The sequence below is a fragment of the Pongo abelii genome, chromosome 1 (assembly GCF_028885655.2).
Source record: "Pongo abelii isolate AG06213 chromosome 1, NHGRI_mPonAbe1-v2.0_pri, whole genome shotgun sequence".
NCBI classification, from domain to species: Eukaryota; Metazoa; Chordata; class Mammalia; order Primates; family Hominidae; genus Pongo; species Pongo abelii.
In genome coordinates this window covers 58,532,001-58,554,446 of record NC_071985.2, presented here as the reverse complement: position 1 = coordinate 58,554,446, position 22,446 = coordinate 58,532,001, and the positions used below count along the sequence as shown (strand labels likewise).

Genomic DNA, 22,446 nt, shown 5'->3' with positions numbered 1-22,446 from the left:
ACAGTGCAAGCTGTTGGTGAATCTACCATTCTGGGTTCTGGAGGACAGTGGCCCTCTTCTCACAGTTCCACTAGGCAGCACCCTAGTGGGGACCCGGTGTGGGAGCTCCAATTCCAGATTTCCCATTCACACTGCCCCTGTAGAGGTTTTCCATGAGGACTCTTCCCCTACAGCAGACTTCTGCCTGGACATCCAGGCAGATGGAAATCTAGGCAGAGGTTCCCAAACTCTTGTTTTCTGTATACCTGCAAACCCAACACCACATAGAAGCCACCAAGGATTGGGGCATGCACCCTCTAAACCAACAGCACAAGCTGTACCTTGGTCCTATTTAGCCATGTCTGGAGCTGAAGCAGCTGGGACATAGGGTGCCATGTCTGGACCTGGAGCAGCTGGGACATAAGGAGGCATGTCTCAAGGCTGCATAGAGCAGTGGGGATCTGGGATTGGCCCATGAAACCATTTTTTCCTTCTAGGCCTCCAGGCCTGTGATGAGAGTGGCTGTCACAAAGGTCTCTGACATGCCATGGAGACATTTTCCCCATTGTCTTGGGTATTAACATTTAGCTCCCCTTAACTTACGCAAATTTTTGTAGCTGGCTTAAACATCTCCCTAAAAAAATGTTTATTTTTATTTTGTACCACATGGTCAGGCTGCAAATTTTCCAAACTTTTATGCTCTTCTCTTTTAAACATAAACTCCAATTTCAGACCATCTCTTTGTGAATGCATATGACTGTATGCTGTTAGGAACAATCAGATCACTTCTTGAATGCTTTGCTGCATAGCAATTTCACTCAATATCCTCAATCATCTCTCTCAAGTTTAAAGTTCCACAGATCCCTAGAGCAGGTGCAATGCTGCAAGTCTCTTTGCTAAAGCATAACAATGGTGACCTTTTCTCCAGTTCCCAATAAGTTCCTCATCTCCATCTGAGACCACATCATCCTGGACTTCATTGTCTATATCACTATCAGCATTTTGGTCAAAATCATTAACAAGTATCTAGGAAATTCCAAACCTTCCTTTATCTTCCTGTCTCCCTCTAAGCCCTCCACATTCCAACCTCTGCCTGTTACCCAGTTCCAAAGTTGCCTGCACATTTTCAGGTATATTTATAGCAATGCCCCACTCTCCTGGTACCACTTTCCTGTATTAGTTTGCTTTCACATTGCTATAAAGAAATACCTGAGACTGGGTAACTTATGAAGAAAAGAGATTTGACTTACTCTTCCATAGACTTAACAGGAAGCATGACTGGAAGGGCTTAGGAACTTACAGTCATGGCAAAAGGTGAAGAGGAAGGAAGCCTGTCGTACCACCACAGTGGAGCAGGAGAGAGACAGAGAGAAAGGAGTTGGGGAGTGCCACAACTTTTTTTTTTTTTTTTGAGACAAGGCCTGACTCTCTTCACCCAGGCTGAAGTGCAGTGGTATGATCTCAACTCACTGCAGCTTTGACTTCCTAGTCTCAGGTGATTCTCCTACCTGAGCCTCCTGAGTATCTGAGATTAAAGGCATGCACCACCAAGCCCAGCTAATTTTTGTATTCTTAGTACAGATGTGGTTTCGCTATGTTGCCCAGGCTTGAGGAGTGCCACACTTTTAAACTGTCAGATCTTTTGGGATCTCACTGACTATCATGAGAACAGCATGGAGGAAATCCTTTCCCTATGATCCAATCACCATCCACCAGGACCCTTCTTCAGCAGGTGGGAACTACAATTCAACATGAGATTTGGGTGGGGACACAGAGTCAAACCATATCAGATGTCCAGATAGCTGGTAAAACATTATTTCTCTCTGTGTCTGTGAGGGTGTTTGTGGAAGATGTTAGCATTTGAGTCAGCAGACTAAGGGCAAAAAATTTACCTCACTAACATGCGTGGACATCATTCAATCTGCTAAGAACATGAATAGAACAAAAAGACAGAGGAAGGGTAAATTCACTCTCTGAATTGGGGCATCTATCTTCTACCCTTGGACATTAGCACTCCTGTTGTAAGGCACGCAGACTCAGAGTAAATTATGCCACTTTCCTGGTTCTTCATCTTGCACACAGAAGATCGTGGGACTTCTTGGGCTCTGTAATCATGTGAGACAATTCGCATAATAAAAAAATACATCACACACACACATCCCCACCACACACACACACATCCACACCACACACACACACTTCCTTCTACACCCAAAGCTGTAGGTTAATTACTTAGTGTCTTTTGTAAGACTGTGAAAGAAAGATCAGATACCACTAATGCTGATTATTGAATGCCCTGCTGGATAACTCTCGGCTTTGTTTCCATGAAGAACATAGGTATAAATATAAAAGTATAAGGATTTTCATGGTATTTAGATTTTATTCTCATATACTTAATTTAAATACAGATTGTCAACACAATGTCATTTCCTCATTTTAAATTTTAAAGATGTGGCTTGGCTAAATAAAAATAATTATAGGACCACCTAGTTATAATCTGGACATAATCTTGTATACTACATCAAAAGTTATTTTTATTTATTCACTCCAAGGATTACTTTATTAAAGTCAACATTAAGCAACCAGTATAATAATAAAGGAAATAATGAAAGAGCATTTGCAAGACCAAGAAAAGAGCAAGAGCTTGTGTAAATGTGTTCACTCGAAGGATTACTTTACTAAAGTCAGCATTAAACAACCAATACAATAATAAAGGAAAGAATGAAAGAGCATTTGCCAGACCAAGAAAGGAGCAAGAGCTTGCGTAAATGTGAGAATGAAAAAATAATGCTATTCAAGACTCCTCCTGGGACTTACTCTTCCAAAAAATGTAGTGACGTGTCAATAATGTAAGTTTGGAAACTAAAATACAAACGCTCAATTCATAGATTTGTGACAGTAAAGCAGTCTTGATAAAGTTAGTAAATATCTTGGAGTCTCTCTCCACCTATTAGAAGGGGATAGATAAGTTACAACAAAAATGAAAGAGCTGAATTATATGAAAAGTCTTCTGTATGTCTTAACTAATATTAGTTTTCTTTCTCATAAATTTCTCTTTACATCACCGTTAATAAAAACATGTACATCTCTGATATGAGAACAAAATAAAATGATCAACTCCTAACTGTTAGAGGCCACTGTGTCTATCTATTTATCTCACCAAATACCAAGTTTATTAATGATTAAAAGATAAAGGCAAAAGTTAGGCACAGATAGAGTATTACTTCATGGAAAAACTTGAATCTGTGAGGTACAGCTTCTAAATGTCTCCTTTCTTTAGCTCTACTTGTGTTTTTAATTAATAGGAAATTTTTGAATAATGTGTGCAGAATTACTGTTCTTAAGGGAAACTGTTTCTTAAGGGAATCTGTTTCAGGTTGATTGCTCTATCATTTTATATTCTTTGGTACGTAGGAAAAAATGCTGATGTAATTAGCTTCCCCTTTGCTACCAGCCATTCTATTCTCTGTAAGTCCATAAATTCAAATTTTATTTATGATAATTAATTGAGGCACATCCTTTATAACTTGCTAAAAATAAATTTTAATATTCTTTTAAAATCTGAAATAAAAAGAAAATTATTTTATCTAATCCTGAGATTAGATCTGTTGTTCAAATATTGACAAATATCATAATAATGTCTATAATAGCAAAATAATCCATTTCAGATATATGCTTCACATTTAATTGTCATAAGTTTCCTTCAGCCTAAATAAGTATCTCAGACTTTGATACTTAAAAGGCATTTCTTAGGTAGGGACTCCATTAAATCAATCAGTAAGTACCATCAGAACGTTTACTAGGAGGCTGGTAAGAGGTGTTCTTTCCATGGGACATCCCCTTAGTAAGAGAGAAATGAGTCCCAGTTCTGTCCTTACTCTTTCCTCTCCCATATACTTGATTTACTTTTTCTCTGCTTCTCCAGGGAAAGGCAACATGAACTCCTATAACCAAGATAACAAAGAATGATGAGTTATTTATGGAGTTACAATCTTCCTTTCTCATCTGATGCTCATGGTTGGTGTTCCTCTGGTTGCCGACAAAATTTTATGAAAAGTTTTATGTTTGTTTTCTCCCCTCATTGTAACTTATAAAACTATATTATAAGAGGGCAAAGGCCAGTCCTTGCAGTACCATGCTACAGAAGCATTAGTATTTTATTATTAGGCCAACTTTTTAAGAAAAATTTGGATTACCACGTGGCAAGTGGCTAAGAAGCATTTGGACCTGCAAGAGAGATTTTTCAAAGTCTCTTTGGTATATTTATTTCTATGGCTACATAGTATCTAGAATATATATAAAGATTTTTTTTAACCAATTTTCATTTGTCTCCACCATCATTGTAGAAGTCTTCTTCATTCTCTTTATGTGGATAATCATTCTAGTGATGTGAGAGATAGTCTCTCCCTTTCTCTATGTCTAAACAAAGAATTCAAAATTTTCATATTAAGTGCCCTTATACACAATTCTTAGAGGGTCTGATATGGTGGTGGATGAGTAATGAGGGGAAATTCCATTACTTTTATGATGGAAATGGTTCCATTCAGTGGTCCTTTTACTGAGAAGGAAAATTTTTATATTTTGGTTTAGGTTTCAAAGAAATGAATAATTAAGAATTTTTTTCCTATTTTTTAAAATAAGCTTCTCTTTATAGTACTCTATTCCTTAACAGAATGGACAAATAACAGAGTTCATTTAGCAAGAGAAAGATCTTGAAATACATAAATGTTCTATTAATGTGATTATAACTTGTTTTTGTACCATTGAAGGTACTTAATGCTTTTAGACAGGCATAGTAAGTTATTTTAATAGGTACACTAATAAAAAAGAAGAGAGCTTTCAATTTGTATACCATGCAGAGCTGAAATCTGTATTTAAATGCATCTGGGGCTTTCTTTGCTAGTTGGCTAGCAATTAATCATGATTATAGTGTTTGATTACCTATCACCTACAGGCTATTACAGAGAGACTGTTTTCTAAGTACCATAGTGTTCCCAAACAAAACTGAGGTTTGAGCTGCTATTTCTCATGGGCCAATAACGAGATACACATGAACTAAGAAGGAAGTGAGTCTGTATTTCTGCAACTGGTTACAGGCAAAGGGCCTGGAAATTATCGCCATACCAATTCAGAATTACAAAGTTTTCCAGAGCCAATATACCTTCTAAGCGATATGACTACGTGTAAGTGTTCATTCATCTAAAGATGTAAGTGATTAGCTTCTTTTAATCTGTAACTAAGGTCTGAGTCTTGAAGACCTTCCTCTGGAGCCTCAGTAAATTTACTTAATCTAAATGGGTCCAGGTGCTGGGTGATTAGCCTTATCTTGTCTCCTGCTAAATCATGGAGGTTTGGGGAGTTCCTTCAGACCCCTAATAAACTTGTTTGTGGAGGCCTGAGGAGTTTCTTCAAACCTGCAATAAAACTTGTTTAATTCTAAATTGGCTCTATTAAGACTTTCTTCATTATTTTGTCATGCTTTAAGGCCCAGGAAAGACCTAGGCAAAATCCTTGGTGGGCTTTTGTTACATTCTAGCCTTTGAATAAGGGCAGTGACTTTTAATATTTAACTTAACCACTAAGTCAATACTGGAACAGTTGTTATGGAGGCCTGCGTTAGTGAGACCTAGCCTGCTACAATAGGACCCACATTCATTGATATATAATTTGATTCTGATTTTCATCATAATGTAGACTAGACTTCTGGATACACACACACACATACACACACGGAGAGAGAGAGAGAATGACAGAGGGAGAGATATATATCATAAAAATAAAGTGATTTCAGGAAAATATCAATAATTTAATGACCTAAAACAGAAAATTAAAAATCCCTCCATATAAGCACTGTTGTAAATCCATTTAAAACTAAAATATTATTTTAGTACTGTCCTAAAAGCGGTTAGTGGTACCACTAAAAAATATTCAAAAGTGACTCAGAATATGAAGACGGCCCTTAGCCACATACATAGATTCATAATTGTAGTTTTACTCAAGACACACATAATATACATCCATTTTCAGCCTCATTTAACAATAGTGCTCTAGTATGTCTGAAGTCACATTCCTATGTCTCATAGCTATTAATTTTGCACACAATTTCCAATCTGTATAAAACCGATATTCTATTTCCAGCCTATTACAAATACATTTTTTAGAGAATTGGTATAAACCTAATGCTACTGACCTTAACATGATAATAGAACATTTTCACCACTAGGATTATTTTAATTCAACAGAGTATACAAGAAGAGAATCAATTTAAAAGAAAAAAATACACAAAATGATAATATTATAAGAAGAGAGATGAAGAAATAAGGACAGAAGGAAAGAAGAGAGGGAAACAAATAGGCAGGAAGAGAGAAAGAAAAGAAGGAATAGCTGCAGTAGTTCAGTGAGAATACCAAGGCATAGAAAAAAACATGTATATTAAGACAATTTAATGCATGTTAAATACTAGGGTAAAAAGAATTTAATTATTAGGCCATTACATGGAAAATATAATTTACTCAAGAACATTTGGCAACATTCATTGAGTTAATATCAAGCAAATCAAAGATCTCAAGTCATTTAATTTTTACATTTCCATCTGAAAATTCAGGTGTGATAGAAATAAACCAAAGAGCTTCTAAGTAAAATCATTTTACACTCTTTTTTTTTTAGCAAATTTTTTTTGTCTCTGTGTGTGTGTATGTGTATGTAAAAGTCAATATAAATTTGAGACATTTTACTTTCCATGATTATTGTTAATAAGACTGAAAATCACCATCCATTTGAAATGAAAGCCCTTATCATTGTATCCTCAAGAAGAATTCTGATAATTTTTATGCCTGAGAAGGGATAGATTACTTAGCTGCTCACTCCTCCCTAGTGAATTTCATTACAATTTAAAAAAAACATAAAGTAAATATGTGTAATGTTTGGGAAAGAATATATATAGGATGTAATATAGTTAAAATCATTTAGGAGTATGTGTTTTCAACATTCCATGAGTCCCCTGTGAAATTGCTGTAAATCCTAAACATATGTTAATTCCAATCCTAAATCAGGAGACCTTCTCATGAATAAGATTATGTATTATTTATAGCACTGTTACTCAAACATATACAATGATTTAAAGATTATAGCATGGTTTCTGATAAAACAACCAACCAAGCAAAATTTATAAAGATTTTTAAATAATTGGTTCGCTGGCATTTCATAAATATGAAATGTAAGATTAATTATGAGTTTTCATCTGAATTCCTATTGTATCAACTTGACAAATCTAGATTACACTGCTAACAAGCAACCGTAAAATTCAGTAGCTAAAAAAAACCTAAATTCATTTATTGCACAATTGACATGACATTGTGGATTGGCTGAGAACTCTACTCCATACTTTATAATCAAGGGATCATTTTATAAAAATGTTTATTTTATATGATATGATGTGAAGTCATTTAATGTCAGCTTGAGCTTATATTCAGGCAAATCCCAAATCTCAGACAATTGCTTATTCAAGTTACATTGTGTAGAATTAAAAAAATAACATATTGCTCTAATTTGGTGAAAATTAAAGTAAGAGTCAGGAAATAAGTCATGTAAGTAAATAAGACTACATAACCCATACAGTAGATATTAATATTTATTTTGCAGACAAAAATTAAGTTGATTGTAAGTTAATTTGAAGTATTTCATCAATGTTTTCTGAATATAATGATGAAAATATATTTAATTTCAATGGAAAAAACATATAAAAGATATCTGAATGAATAAACTGATCTCATATTTTAAAAATAATGTTTTATATTCTATTAAATATGTTTTCATTGATAAAATTATCTTTATTAGTAAAATATTGAATAATAAATTTTACTAGACATTAAAACACAAGGATGAATAAGATGTAGGCATATTTCTTTTCCTCAACAATTTTAATTCTATAAGAGAAAATAATTTTTAAAAAATCATTTGAGATTTTGACAAGTTTTATAAAGGATGCTGTCACTGATAAAGATGAGGGTAAAGAAGCTATTTTAAAGAGAATGACAAGGGGACCTCGGTATTGTAGTGACATTTAAGGCTGATACCTAGAAGATGAGACTAAATCATTTGTTGAAAGAGACAAGAGTAAAGTATAACGGGAAAAACTCAGCTGGAGATATTGATGTGCTCTGCAAACTATGAAAAAGCCAGAACTGACCATTGGTTTTAGATGCAACAGATGAAGAGCTTAAAAGAGTTCACTCTCATTCTTACAGAACAGAGGAAGCTGAACAAACGTGAAAACAAATGGCATTTCTTGGGTCCATCTGAGAACTGAAGTTGCAGGGGAACTGCCATCTCAATATGTAGAAAGAAAGGTACATCAAGAGAGATCAAACAACCACGATCTGCTTACACGGAGTAGTGTGCACTGGAGCCATAGAAGGGCACTTAAACGGCATTATTGATGAATTACTGCAGGCTGAACGTGGACTAGTATGGCAGTGAGAGTCTGCTGAAGGTCCCAGGCCCAAGGGAGCCTTCACACTTCCACACCAGGATTTTTTGGTGAGGATTCAAAAGATCACTTGTGATTATGGCAGAAGAAGAGGAAGAGAAATCTTTGTGAAATTCACTCAGAACCTTCTATATTATTCCAAGTATAAGGACTTTGCCCAGTTCTGAAACCTGATTCCTGCCTGGAAAGGAAATCTCTTCCTCCTTCAGCTATCTCTTTCCTTCCCTTCTCACCTGAGCGAATGGTTTATGGGGCTCAGGGATTTAAGGAAGTAGAGTGGTTGGAAATGCTGTAGCCAGGGAACAAAACGGGGGCAGAAGCAAGAAAGCTATGCAATTGAATAAACACATCAAAGTCACAATCCCAAGACAGAAGCCCACTAAAAAAACAAGATTTAATCAGAAGATTACAGAACATTCCTCTTTTCTGACACCTTATCACCACGCCAAGAGGGCTCAGAATGATAACAGCAGATTATATCTGAAAGAGCTGCAAGGCACAAACTGTCTTTGAGGAAGAGGTACATAAGAAGACCATAGTCCCGGGAAAAAAAAAAAAAAAAAAAAAGTCAAAGGGCCCTGGAAAACTTGGAAGCTTCTGGCACCTACAGGAGAGTTTACAATTTTAGGTGCTGAATGAAGAGACTGTTCAATAAGGAAGATGTGAACTTTTTTTAAAGGTGATAATGGTTTGAGTGAGATAACCTAATATGTCCAGTGAATGCGAAAAATGGACATGATAGGTTACCTTGACCAAAGTACAGTAATTTCACTGATATGGTGAAGATTGGAAATGAATTGATAAACACTTGCCTACTTTATAGTAAACACATTCAACACCCTAAGATATCCTGACATTTTACAAGGTGTTAAATTGAATCATGTATATAGAACGATCTAAGAAATCCAAAAATAGCAAACAAAAACTGATTTCTGTGGTAACAAGAAGCAGCTAGTCTTTTAATATTAAAACTCTTAATAACAAATGGTTTTTCTAATTATCCTTTATACAATAAATAAAATGAAGAACTATACATGGAGAAATATATATATATAATATAAAAAATAAAATACTATAACTTAAAGATGGAACTTGAAGTTATAATATTGATAAAAGTATGAGATCATAATCAGCAATTTTGAGGGGATACACTAAATAATAACAATTCAGTTTTTTTATTTAAATACTTGATAAATATAAAAATGTTATTTTATCTTTTTTTCTTCTACTTTTTCAAAATATTGACTGTGCATGAATGGAAACCTCTATATGCATGTATAGAATCAGATAAGTTTTATTTACTGAACACTGAGGCTGCTGAGGATTTTCCTGATTATGCCAAGATGAAGAACATTCTTTAGTTAAACAATAGACAACTAAAAGTATAAGCTTATCCATTTTGGCTACACAATTTTCAATACATTTTCATTTTTATAACCATAAACGTGTCCTCTTCACTACCTATATAACACTTGAGAAAAGAAAATTGATATTTGTTTTGAAGAATTTTACATATAAATTTTGCAGTGAAATATATGTCATAACTATCAATCAAATCAAAACAAAATCAGAATTCATCTAATTGTCTACTGTCATATAGATATGACCTCAGTTGCTGATGATATCATTTAAATTTGACTTGACATATCATGTTTACAAAAGACACATATTAAAAACAATTCACTTATTTCATTAGTCTATATATGTGTGTGTACACGCATGGTCATACATATGTTTGTATGTTATGCAATTTAGATAGCAAGATCATCACAAATAATTTGGATAATTCCAATATTATTTAGTGAATCTATGTCTTTATATGACTATTAGGGGAAAAATGTGTCTTTATTGTGGTCGTGCTAATATTTCTTGCTATTACTCTATATAACACTGAGGTATGGAAATATGGCTATAGAATATATAAAAACAGATTTTCAATATATACATATATAGGTTTGGTAGGTCTATAAATATGCAGAAGTGGGAGGATATTGTAAAACATTGATTTATCATCCATTTAAAAAGTCATCTTTTAATTTACTCATATGTTTTGTCAGGTATAGTAAAGAAAGGCTTAATTATTGGAGCTTTATTTCTGTAATAGATATGCCACAAAAGGTAGTAGCTCAAACACATAGAAGTTTGTCTCACTCTTAAGACAGTCCAAGATGGGTGCTTATGTTAATGAACATGTCCTTTCCACACAGTGATTCAAATACCCAGGTTTCTTCCATTTTTGTATGATCACCATACCTAGGACCCCAGAAACTTCTTAAAACACGTAGGAAAGAGAATGAAGAAGATGGAATTTTAAAAAAACATAACCTCTTGGCCTGGAAGAAATACATATAATGTCTGCTTCCATTCTGTTGGTAATAACAAGTAACATGGCCACAGCAATTATAAGAGGATAGAGAGGTCAGCATAGGGGAAACTGATTTAGCTGAGAAGTTACTTACCAGAGAGCTCTATAAATTTCAGAAGGGATAATAGATTTTGACCAAAAGCAGTCTTTGCCACAGTCTAACCTCTGGCCAGCAGAAACCATATTTTTCACTTTATACGGAGATCATATACACCTACCACCTTTTCAGGAGAGATGGCCGAAAGTAATATCTTTTTTTATGTCTCAACATTCAGTGTCTCTGAATTATATATATAAAATCATGTCTCACTTAATGACAGAGATACATTCTAAGAAACGCATTGTTAGGTGATTTTATCATCATATGACATCATAGAGTATACTTACACAACCTAGATTGTATAGGCTACTACACATCTAAGCTGTATGGTATAGCTGATTGCTCCTAGGCTAGGAACCGGTATGACATGTTACTGTACTGAATACTGTAGGCAGTTGTGACACAATACTAAATATCTGTGTATCTAAACATGTCTAAACATATAAAAGTGACAGGAAAATATATTATAAAAGATTTTTTAAATAATATACCTGTAGAGGGCATATATCATGAATGGAGCTTGAAAGACTGGAAGTTGCTCTGAGTGAGCCAGTGATTGAGTGATGAGTGAATGTGAAGGCCTCAGACATTACTGTCCACTACTGTAAACTATATAAACACTGTATACTTAGGGTACACTAAATTTGTCAAACATGTTTTTCTTCCATAATAAATTGATCTTAGCTTCCTGTAACTTTTTTATTCATGAATGTTTAAATTCTTTGACTCTTTTGCAATAACATTAGCTTAAAACACACACACATTGTACAGTCGTACAAAATATTTTCTTTTTTTATATTCTTATTTTATAAGCTGTTTTTGTGTTTAATTTTTTATTTTTTTATTTTTACTTTGTACACTTTTTTGTTGAAAACTAAAATACAAACACACATATTAGTCTAGGCCTACACAGGATCAGGATCATCAATGTTATTGCCTTATGCGTCTACATCTTGTCCGACTGAAAGGCCATCAGGAACAGTAACATATATGGAGCTGTCATCTCCTGTAACAATGCCTTCTTCTGGAATACTACCATAGAACCTGTCTGAGGCTGTTTTACAGTTAACTTTTTTATAAATATAAGTAGAAGGAGAAATAGTATACTCCAAAATAATCATATACATAGTATAGTAAATAAATAAATACATAGTATAGTATATACATGAACAGAATAATAATAATGGTTTATTTTTTGTCAAGTATTATGTACTGTACATAATTGTATGTGATATAATTTTAGACTACTGGCAGTGCAGTAGGTTTGTTTCCAATAGCATCACCACAAACACATGAGCAATGCTTTGTGCTATGACATTAAGATGGCTATGACATCACTAGGTGATAGAAATGTTTTAGCTCCATTAATAATCTTATATGACCATAATTGTATATGCCATTTATTATTAAATGAAATGTTGTTATGTGGTGCATAGCTATACTTGTGTCTCTCTATCAGGTATTTGTTTCTCTATGTTTTGCTAGTCTGTAAACCAAAAGACAAGCAAACTGCCCTACCTTTATCCAAGCCATTATTTTTCAGAATAGTGATTTAAAAAAATGCAATTAGCACCCAGACTAAATAACAGAAGAATAAAGGCACACAATAATAATTAGTTGACGGCAAAGACGCAAACCTACTGGGCAGGAAAAATGAAGACACTAACTTGGCAGAGAAGCAAGTTTTCTATTAGCTCTCAAACTGCCCTCGAAGAGGAATCCATTACCAGCCTCTAGGAAAGATACCATTTTGGGGAGCTGTGAAGCTTTCACAGTTATTTTCCAATGATCCAATTATGAAGAGCAAAAAGTGTTTGAAAACTTTGAGAGTCAAAACCTTTCTAATGACTAACTCCTGGAATGGCAGAATGAGAACCTTGATAAACTTGGTATTCCATGAAAACAACAACAACAACAACAAAAAAGGAAAAACAGCTAAAATTAAACTGGAAATTAAACAAAACTACAAAACAATTGAAAACTATCTTTTAACAAGAAACTACTAAACCTCGGTAAGACAGCTGTTGGTAGTGTTTTAAATTGGGCCTATTCTTGTCTTCTGTCCCTCTTCAGCTTCCTGGCATGGTAACTGTGAAAAGCTCACAGCTGTGCGAGGGTATTACAGTTATTTTTTACTCAGAGTTCAGCTCAAGAAAAAAATCCCCATCCCTAAGATATTACCAATGTCTATAGATATATGCTGACAATATTGCAGCTGTCTACATCTATGATTTAAGATGAGGCCCACAAGATCCTGGAGAAAAATTAAAATAAATATGTAGAAAATTAGATGGAGATAGAAAATTTTGAAAATCTTCAATATGTTCCTGAAGATCTAGAAGTCTGTGTATATACACTTACCTGTGTACATGCCCAATAAGACAGGGAAAAGCCGGGTGCGGTGGCTTACGCCTGTAATCCCAGCACTTTGGGAGGCCAAGGTGGGTGGATCACCTGAGGTCAGGAGTTCGAGACCAGCTTGGCCAACATGGTGAAACCCCATCTCTACTAAAAATATAAAAAAATTATCCGGGCATGGTAGTGGGTGCCTGTAATCCCAGCTACTCAGGAGGCTGAGGCAGGAGAATTGCTTGAACCCAGGAGATGGAGGTTGCAGTGAGCCAACATGGTCCCACTGCACTCCAGCCTGGGTGACAGAGTGAGACTCTGTCTCAAAAAAAAAAAAAAAAAAAAAAAAAAACACAAGGAAAATGAGAAGGAAACAGTTGTGCACTCCTTGCTTTCCTTGAGATCCTGAAAAGCAAGAAGACAAAAATAAGAGTGCCTTGTAAACAATCTGAAGGTTGAAGGTGTGCCTTCACACATTAATCTAATTGTCCATGAAAGAAGACACACAGGTAAGGTAGGTAAGAAAATATTCTGCATGAATATAGGCTAACCATCAAATTGTCAGGACCTAGAAATTAATCTAAATAAGCCAAAATTAAAAATGAAAATAAGAAGAAGAAAAAGAAAAAGCTGTCTGTGAAGTCAATGACTAAGGACTGCAAGAAATACAGAATCTAAAGAATCCAGGAAGGTCAAAAAACAAATAAATAGCAAGGAGAAAAACAACAGCAACAAAACAAAATTCAGAAAAACCACAGAACCTCTCTGCAAACCAGAGGAATCTGATTCCAGAATTGTTACAATAAATTCTCTAAAGTTCATTTTTCAACCAAAAATATTATGAGAAATGCAAAGTAATAGAATATATATAACAAGTTGAGAAAAAAATCAGCCAACGCAAAATGTCCCTAAGTAGGAATAGATATTAGACTTAAAAAACAACACATTTTAAATCAGATTTTAAAACATATTTAAATAACTAATAGAAACTATAGATAAACAAATTAAAGGAAGAATGACAGTTATGTCTCACCAAATATATACCAATAAACAAACCAAATGAAAGTTCATTCAGAGGTCAACAGGTAAAGTAACTACATATTTTTAAAAATTACTAGAGGCTGGGCACGGTGGCTCATGCCTGTAATTCCAGCACTTTGGGAGGACAAGGCAAGCATATCACGAAGTCAGGAGTTCGAGACCAGCCTGGCCAATATGGTGAAACCCCATCTCTACTAAAAATACAAAAATTAGCCAGGTGTGGTGGTGCATGCCTGTAGTCCCAGCTACTTGGGAGGTGGAGGCAGAAGAATTGCTAGAACCCGGGAGGAAGAGGTTGCAGTGAGCCGAAATTGTGCCAATGCACTCCAGCCTGGGCAACAGAGCGAGACTCCATCTCAAAATAAATAAATAAATAAATAGAAAAAAATAAAATAAAATTACTATAAAAGCTGACAAATAGATTTGATCTGAAATAAAAATCAGTGAACTTTAAGATAGGTCAACAGAGATTATCTCTTCCAATTATTAGAATGAAAAATAAATGAGGTAAAATAAAAAGAGTCTCAGTGAATCTAATAAACCATCAAGGATACCAACAATGGAAGTTTAGAGAATGAGAGAGGAAAGAGAAGAGGGCAGAAAATGATTTAATGAATGAAAAATAGTTTTCTATTTTTCCAAGATGTTGAGTAACTCCAGGAAGAAAAAATATAGTACAAAAAGATCCACACTTAGGCTACATAATAGTCAAGCAGACGAAAGTCAAAGACAAAGAAAAATTGAAAGCAGCAAGACAAAAAGGTTTTGTCCCATAGATGGAATTCTTAGTAAGATTAACATTTGACTTCTCTTCAGAAACCGTGGAAATCAAGAGACAGGAAAATGAGATCTTGAATTATTGAAACATATTTGCAACCTGGAATTAAAAATTCAGCAAAACACTTCTTTAAATAAATGATAAAAAAAGTAAGGCATTCATAGATAAATAAAAACTCATGGAATTTTTTCCTAGTAGACCTCCCTATAAAAAATACTCAGAGAGTCCTTCAGGCTAAAATTAAAGGGAACTAGACAAAGACACAAATTTACATTTAAAAAATGAATCCCTAAATAAAGATAACTTCACAGAGAAACGTAGAAAACAGTATAAATGTATGTTTGTAACACTTCTCTTCTATTTTACTTATAAGAAAACTGCATACAGCAATAATTGCTTATCTCTGTTGATTGTTTTATATTGTATAAATATGAATAAGTGGAGTTTATTCCAGAAATACAAGGCTAGTGCAATTTTTAAAAATCAATCATTGTAATATAGCACATTAATAAAATAAAAATAAGATCACCTCAATAGATACAGCAAAAAATTTAACAAAATCAAATACACTTTCATGATTTAAAAATACCCGCAAGCAAATGTGAATAGAAGATAACTTTAAAAATCTGTATACAGCATCTATGAAAAGCTCACAGCTGAAATCATAATTAGTGAAAGAAAGGCTTAATGCTTTTATACTATGATAAGATATGAGACAAGAATGTTCATTCCTGCTACTTATATTGAATATTTTAATGGCAGTTCTAGGTAGTAAAGCTAGGTTAGAAAGTAAAAGTCATCCAGTTTGTAAAGGAAGAAATAAAACTATTTCTCTTTGCAGTTGTCATGATTTTGTTGGTAGAAAAATCTCAAAGAATATAGTAAAATACTGACAACTAAGAAATGAGTCAAACAAGATACAAAATCAATATAAAAATAAAATTTATTTCTATACATAAGCAATGAACAGTTTTAAAATGAAATTAAGAAAATAACTTATTCGCAATAACAGCAAAAACAATAAAATGCTTAGGAATGCATTTTAAAGAAGTGTAAGATGTGCACACTGTAAACTACAAAAAATTTGCCAGAAGTAGAAGAAATAATTGAATAAAAAGATCTCAGTTAATGAATTGAAAGGCTAATTATTGTTAGGTTAGCAATAATTATCAAATTGATCTACAGATTATACATAATCTATGTCGAAATCTCTACTGCATTTTTGCACAAATTTACAAGCTGATACAAAATTATTTATGAAAATTCAAATTGCCAGAATAGTCAAAACAATCTTCCACCAAGAATAAAAAAGGTAGATCAATGGAATAAAATGACAGTCAAAAATCAAATCCTTAGATTTATTATCTATTGGTTTTCAGCAAGGATGTCAAGATAATTTAATGAGAAAATAATATTTTCAAAAAACAATGCTGCATCAACTAGATATACACATGCAAAGAATAATTTGAACTCCCTGCCTCACACGATGTACAAAATTAACTCAGACTGAATCATTCACCTAAATATAAGATCTAAGACTATAAAACTGTTTTAGAAGCCCAGGAGTTCATCTTCCCTGCCTTATGCTCACTACCTTATTTTTCTTAGATATAAAACCAAAAGTCCAAGTAACAAAGAGATATAAAAATAAGTGGGACTATTAATACTGTCAACTTAATTGGATTGAAGGAAAAAAGTATTGATCCTGGGTGTGTCTGTGAGGGTGTTGCCAAAAGAGATTAATATTTGAGTTACTGGGCTGGGGAAGGCAGATCCATCCTTAATCAGGTAGGCACAGTCTAATCAGCGCCAGTGAATATAAAGCAGACAGAAAAACATGAAAAGGAAAGACTGGCCTAGCCTCCCAGCCTATATCTCTCTCCTGTCCTGGATTCTTCCCACCCTCAAATATCAGACTCCAACTTCTTCAGTTCTGGGAATCGGACTGGCCCTCCCTGCTCCTCAGCTTGCAGACAGCCTGTCGTGGGACCTTGCAATCATGTAAGTTAATACTTAATAAACTCCCCTTTATATATATATATACACACACACACACACACATAGTTCTGTCCCACTAAGGTAATTCTGACTGGATAACATACATATATATATATACATATTAGCTCTGTTCCACTAAGATAATCCTGACTAATACAAATTTTGGTACCGGTATAGATAGTGGTTCTAGAGGAACAGAATATTAAGGATGGAGTTTTTTCATTGGTTTTAGAGTTTCTGAAGTTGGCAGCTTAATATGATTAGACTCAAAAAAATGCTAAGGACTCTACTTCTAATAGTATGGAGAGCACTGATAGTCCTTGACGGAAACTGTTTAGAGAGTTATGCAAAATAAATGCATTTGACACTCCTAATTCACCACTCATGAGCAGCAATGAGTTTAGTAACTCTATACGTAATATCTTTGCCCATATGTGGAGAACATAGGAACATAATATAGCTTGTTGGTTGCTTCCAAGTTCAGTGGACAAAGCGATGAAAGAAAATTATGAACTCAGGTATTCTGTCTCCTGGCTGCAGAAGCAGATACTGAGCCTCAGATCTGCTACAATTGCCCTTAATGACAGTCGTACCTCCTGCAGAGAAAGAGCTGGAACTGTGGAAAAGCAGACACAAGCTCTTAACATGAGAGTGACTGACCTGCAAGGAAAGATGCATGCACAGCCTCACTAGGTGTCTACTGTTAAATTGAGGCCATTGATTGGAAAAGAATGGGACCCTGCAACTTGCAATGGGGACATGTGGGAGGAACCTGATGAAGCTGGGGACACTATGTTTGTAAACTCTGATGAAACTTTTTTGTGAGAAGGAACAGCTTTCCCATCTCCAGTAGCGGCAACATTCCCTCCCTGACCCGTGCTGCCATCAGCCTTTCCACCTTTGTCTGAGGAAAGAAACCCCGTACTGCCTGAGGCAACAGTGATGGCATTCCCTGAGGCAGCTGGCAAGCAAGATAATGTTGATTCTTCTCAGAAGCCACCCCTAACACGTCTCTTTGCTTCTAGACCTATGACTAGACTAAAGTACCAGTGAACACCTAGAGGTGAGGTTGAGAGTGTGACCCATGAGGAGGTGCACTACACTTGAAAAGAACTGTTTGAGTTCTCTAAATTACATAAACAGAAATCTGGAGAACAGGCATAAGAATGAATATTAAGGGTACGGGATAATGGTGGAAGGAATACAGAGTTAGATCATGCTGAATTTATTGATTTGGTTCCACTAAGTACGGACTCTGCATTTAATGTTGCAGCTTGGGGAGTTAAAAAATGGTTCTAATAGTTTATTTGCTTGGTTAGCTGAAATATGGATTAAAAGATGGCCCACTGTGAGCTAGCTGGAAATGCCTGATCTCCCTTGATTTAATGTAAAGGAAGGGATCCAAAGGCTTAGGGAAATTGGGATGATGAGGTGGATTAGTCATGTTAGACCTACTCATCCCATGTGGGAGGGTCCAGGAGATATACCCTTGACCAATGCCTTGCAAAATAGATTTGTGAGGGCAGCCCCTACATCTCCGAAGAGCCTTGTAATTGCTTTTCTCTGTATGTCAGATCTAATGGTGGGAACCGCAGTGACTCAACTACAAAATTTAAATATAATGGAAATAATTGGATCCCAAGGTGGCAAGGGCCAAGTGGCAGCACTCAACCATCAAGGGCAAGGTAAGCACAGCTACCATAATGGACAGGAGAGGCAAAGCAGCAATCAAAATAGTCTGACTTGTGTAGAACTCTCACATTGGCTAATTAATCACGGTGTTCCTAGAATTGAAATCGATAGGAAGCCTACTACATTCCTACTTACTTTAGGTAAGTAGAAAACTTCTAGGTCAAATGGACAAAAGACTAATTTGAATTATAAAAACAGAATATCATGGCCCCTCAATCAATTTCCAGACTTGAGCCAGTTTACAGACCCAGAACCTCTTGAATGATGGGGATGCTAGGTCCCCTTAAGGAAGGACCCTACTACATTACCAACAATTTATGCAGTGAATCCTTTTCCCATCCTTCCACAAGGACACATCTGGCCTTTTACCAGGGTAACTGTACACTGGGGAAAGGGAAATGATTAGACATTTTGGGGACTACTGGATACTGGCTCTCAGCTGACCTTGGTTTCAGGGGACCCAAAACCCTGCTGTAGTCCTCCAGTTAAAGTAGGGGCTTATGAACGTCAGGTAATTAATGCAGTTTTAGCTCACATCTGACTTACAGTGGGTCCAGTGGGTCCAGTGGGTTCCCAGACTCATCCTGTGGTAATTTCCCCATTGCCAGAATGAATAATTGGCCTTGACATACTGAGCAGCTGGCAGAACCCCAGATGGTCTACCTGAATGGTAGGGTGAGGGCTACTATGGTGAGAAAGGCCAAATGGAATTCATTAGAGCTGCCTCTACCTAGAAAAATAGTAAATCAAAAATAATATTGTATCTCTGGAGGGATGGTGGAGATTAGAGCCACCATCAAAGACTTGAATGACAGTGGATTATGGTAAGCTTACCCAAGTGGTGACTCCAATTGCAGCTGCTGTACCAGCTGTAGTTTTATTGCTTGCACAAATTAACACATCTCCTGGTACCTTGTGTGCAGCCATTGACTTGGCAAATGTCTTTTTCTCCATTCCTGTCCATAAGGCCCACCAGAAACAATTTGCATTCAACTGGCAAGGCCAGTAATATACCTTTACTGTCCTACCTCAGGGGTATATCAACGCTCCAGTTTTGTGTTCTAATGTTATTCAGAGAGAACTTAATCACTTTTCTCTTCTGCAAGATATCACACTGGTCCATTACACTGATGACATCATGCTGATTGGATCCAGTGAACAAGAATTAGCAAACACACTGGACTTATTGGTGAGACATTTGTGTGCCAGAGGATGGGAAGTAAATCTGACTAAAATTCAGGGACCTTCTACCTTGTAAAATTTATATGGGTCCAGTGGTGTCAGACCTGTCAAGATATTCCTTCTAAGGTAAAGGATAAGTTGCTGCATTTGGCCCCTTTTACAACCAAGAAAGAGGTATAACGCCTAGTGGGCCCATTGGATTTTGGAAGCAACACATTCTGCATTTGGAAATGTTACTCTGGCCCATTTATCAAGTGACCCAAAAGGCTGACAGTTTTAAGTGGGGTCCAGAACAGGAGAAGGCTCTGCAATAACTCCAGGCTGCTGTGCAAACTGCTCTGCCACTTGGGCCATATGACCCAGTAGATCCAATGGTCCTTGAGGTATCAGTGGCAGATAGAAATGCTGTTTGCAGCCTTTGGCAGGCCCCCGTAGGTGAATCTCAGCGGAGGCCTCCAGGATTTTGGAGCAAGGCCCTGCCATCTTCTGAAGACAACTACTCTCCTTTTGAGAGACGGCTCTTGGCCTGTTACTGGCCTCTGGTGGAAAATGAACATTGAATATGGGTCATCAAATCACCATGCAACCTGAACTGCCTATCATGAACTGGATGCTTTCTGACTCATCTAGCCATAAAATGGGTCAAGCACAGCATCATTCCATTACCAAATGAAAGTGATATATACGTGATTAGGCTCAAGCAGGTCCTGAAGGCACAAGTAAGTTACATGAGGAAGTGGCTCAAACGCCCATGGTTTTTACTCCTGCCACCCTGCCTTCTCTTCCCCAGCCTGCACTAATGGCCTCATGGGGTGTTCCTTATGATCAGTTGACGGAGAAAGAGAAGACTTAGGGCCTGGTTCACGGATGATTCTGAACAATATGGAGTCACCACTCAAAAGTGGACAGCTGCAGTACTGCAGCCCCTTTCTAAGACATCCCTGAGTGGTGAAGAGAAATCTTCCCAGTGGACAGAACCTCAAGCAGTGCACCTGGTTGTACACTTTTCTTGGAAGGAGAAATGGCCAGATGTGTGATTATATGCTGATTCATGGGCTGTAGCCAATGGTTTGGCTGGATGGTCAGGGACTTGGAAGAAGCATGATTGGAAAATTGGTGACAAAGAAATTTGGGCAAGAGGTATGTGGATGGACCTCTCTGAGCGATCAAAAACCATGAAGATATTTGTATCCCATGTGAGTGCTCACTAACGGCTGACCTCAGCAGAGGAGGATTTTAGTAATCAAGTGGAAAGGGGGAACCGTTCTGTGGACAGCACTCAGCCTCTTTCCCCAGCCACCCCTGTCATCACCCAGTGGGCCCATGAACAAAGTAGCCATGGTGGCAGGGATGGAGGTTACACATTGGCTCAGCAACGTGGACTGCCACTCACCAAGGCTGACCAGGCTACGGACACTGCTGAGCTCCCAATTTGTGAGCAGCAGAGACCAACACTGAGCTCTCGATACAGCACCATTCCTTGGGGGTTATCAGCCAGCCACCTGGTTGCGAGTTGATTACATTGGACCTCTTCCATCATGGAAAGGGCAGAGGTTTGTCCTCACTGGAACAGACACTTACTCTGGATATGGGTTTGTCTATCCTGCATGCCATGCTCCTGCCAAGACTACCATCTATGGACTCACAGAACGCCTTATCCACCATCATGGTATTCCACACAGCATTGCCTCTGACCAAGGCACTCACTTTATGGCTAAAGAAGTGTGGCAGTGGCCTCGTCCTCATGGAATTCACTGGTCTTACCATGTTCCCCATCACCCTGAGCAGCTAGATTGAAAGAATGATGGGATGGCCTTTTGAAGTCACAATTACAACGGCAACTAGGTGACAATACTTTGCAATGCGGAGGGAAAGTTCTCCAGAAGGCTGTGTATGCTCTGAATCAGCATCCAATATATGGTACTGTTTCTCCCTTAGCCAGGATTCACAGGTCCATGGATCAAGGGGTGGAAGTGGAAGTGGTACCACTCACTGTCACCTCTAAAGGTCCACCAGCAAAATTTTTGCTTCCTGTTCCTGCGAAATTACATTCTGGTGGCCTAGAGGTCTTATTTCCAGAGGGAGAAAGCCTGCCACCAGGAGACACAACAATGATTCCATTACACTGGAAGATGAGATTGTCACTCAGACACTTGGGCTCCTCCTACTTTTAAGTCAACAGGATACAAAGAGAGTTATACCGTTGGCTGGAGTGATTGACCCGGACTATCAAGATGAAATCAGTCTACTGCTCCACAACAGAGGTAAGGAAGGGTATGAATGGAATACAGGAGATCCATTAGGACATCTCTTAGTTTTGCCATGCCCTGTGATTAAGGTCAATGGAAAACTACAATAGCCCAATCCAGGCAGGGCTACAAACGGCCCAGACCCTTCAGGAATGAAGGTTTCTGGCCACTCCACCAGGGAAAAAAACATGATCTGCTGAGCTACTTGCTGAAGGCAAAGGGAAT

General features: G+C 36.7%; 1 long non-coding RNA gene and 1 pseudogene across 1 annotated transcript; one reads left to right on the top strand and one right to left on the bottom strand.

Moving 5' to 3' along the window:
- Nucleotides 1-3,761: 3,761 nt before the first annotated feature.
- On the bottom strand, nt 3,762-11,137 carry LOC112132710 (uncharacterized). Its single transcript, XR_002914426.2, has 2 exons — nt 10,927-11,137; nt 3,762-3,923 (listed from the first exon to the last, which is right to left on the bottom strand). It is a non-coding gene; the product is annotated as an uncharacterized LOC112132710 (long non-coding RNA).
- A 722-nt stretch (nt 11,138-11,859) lies between these two features.
- Nucleotides 11,860-22,146, top strand: LOC129057735 (uncharacterized; annotated as a pseudogene).
- Nucleotides 22,147-22,446: the final 300 nt, after the last annotated feature.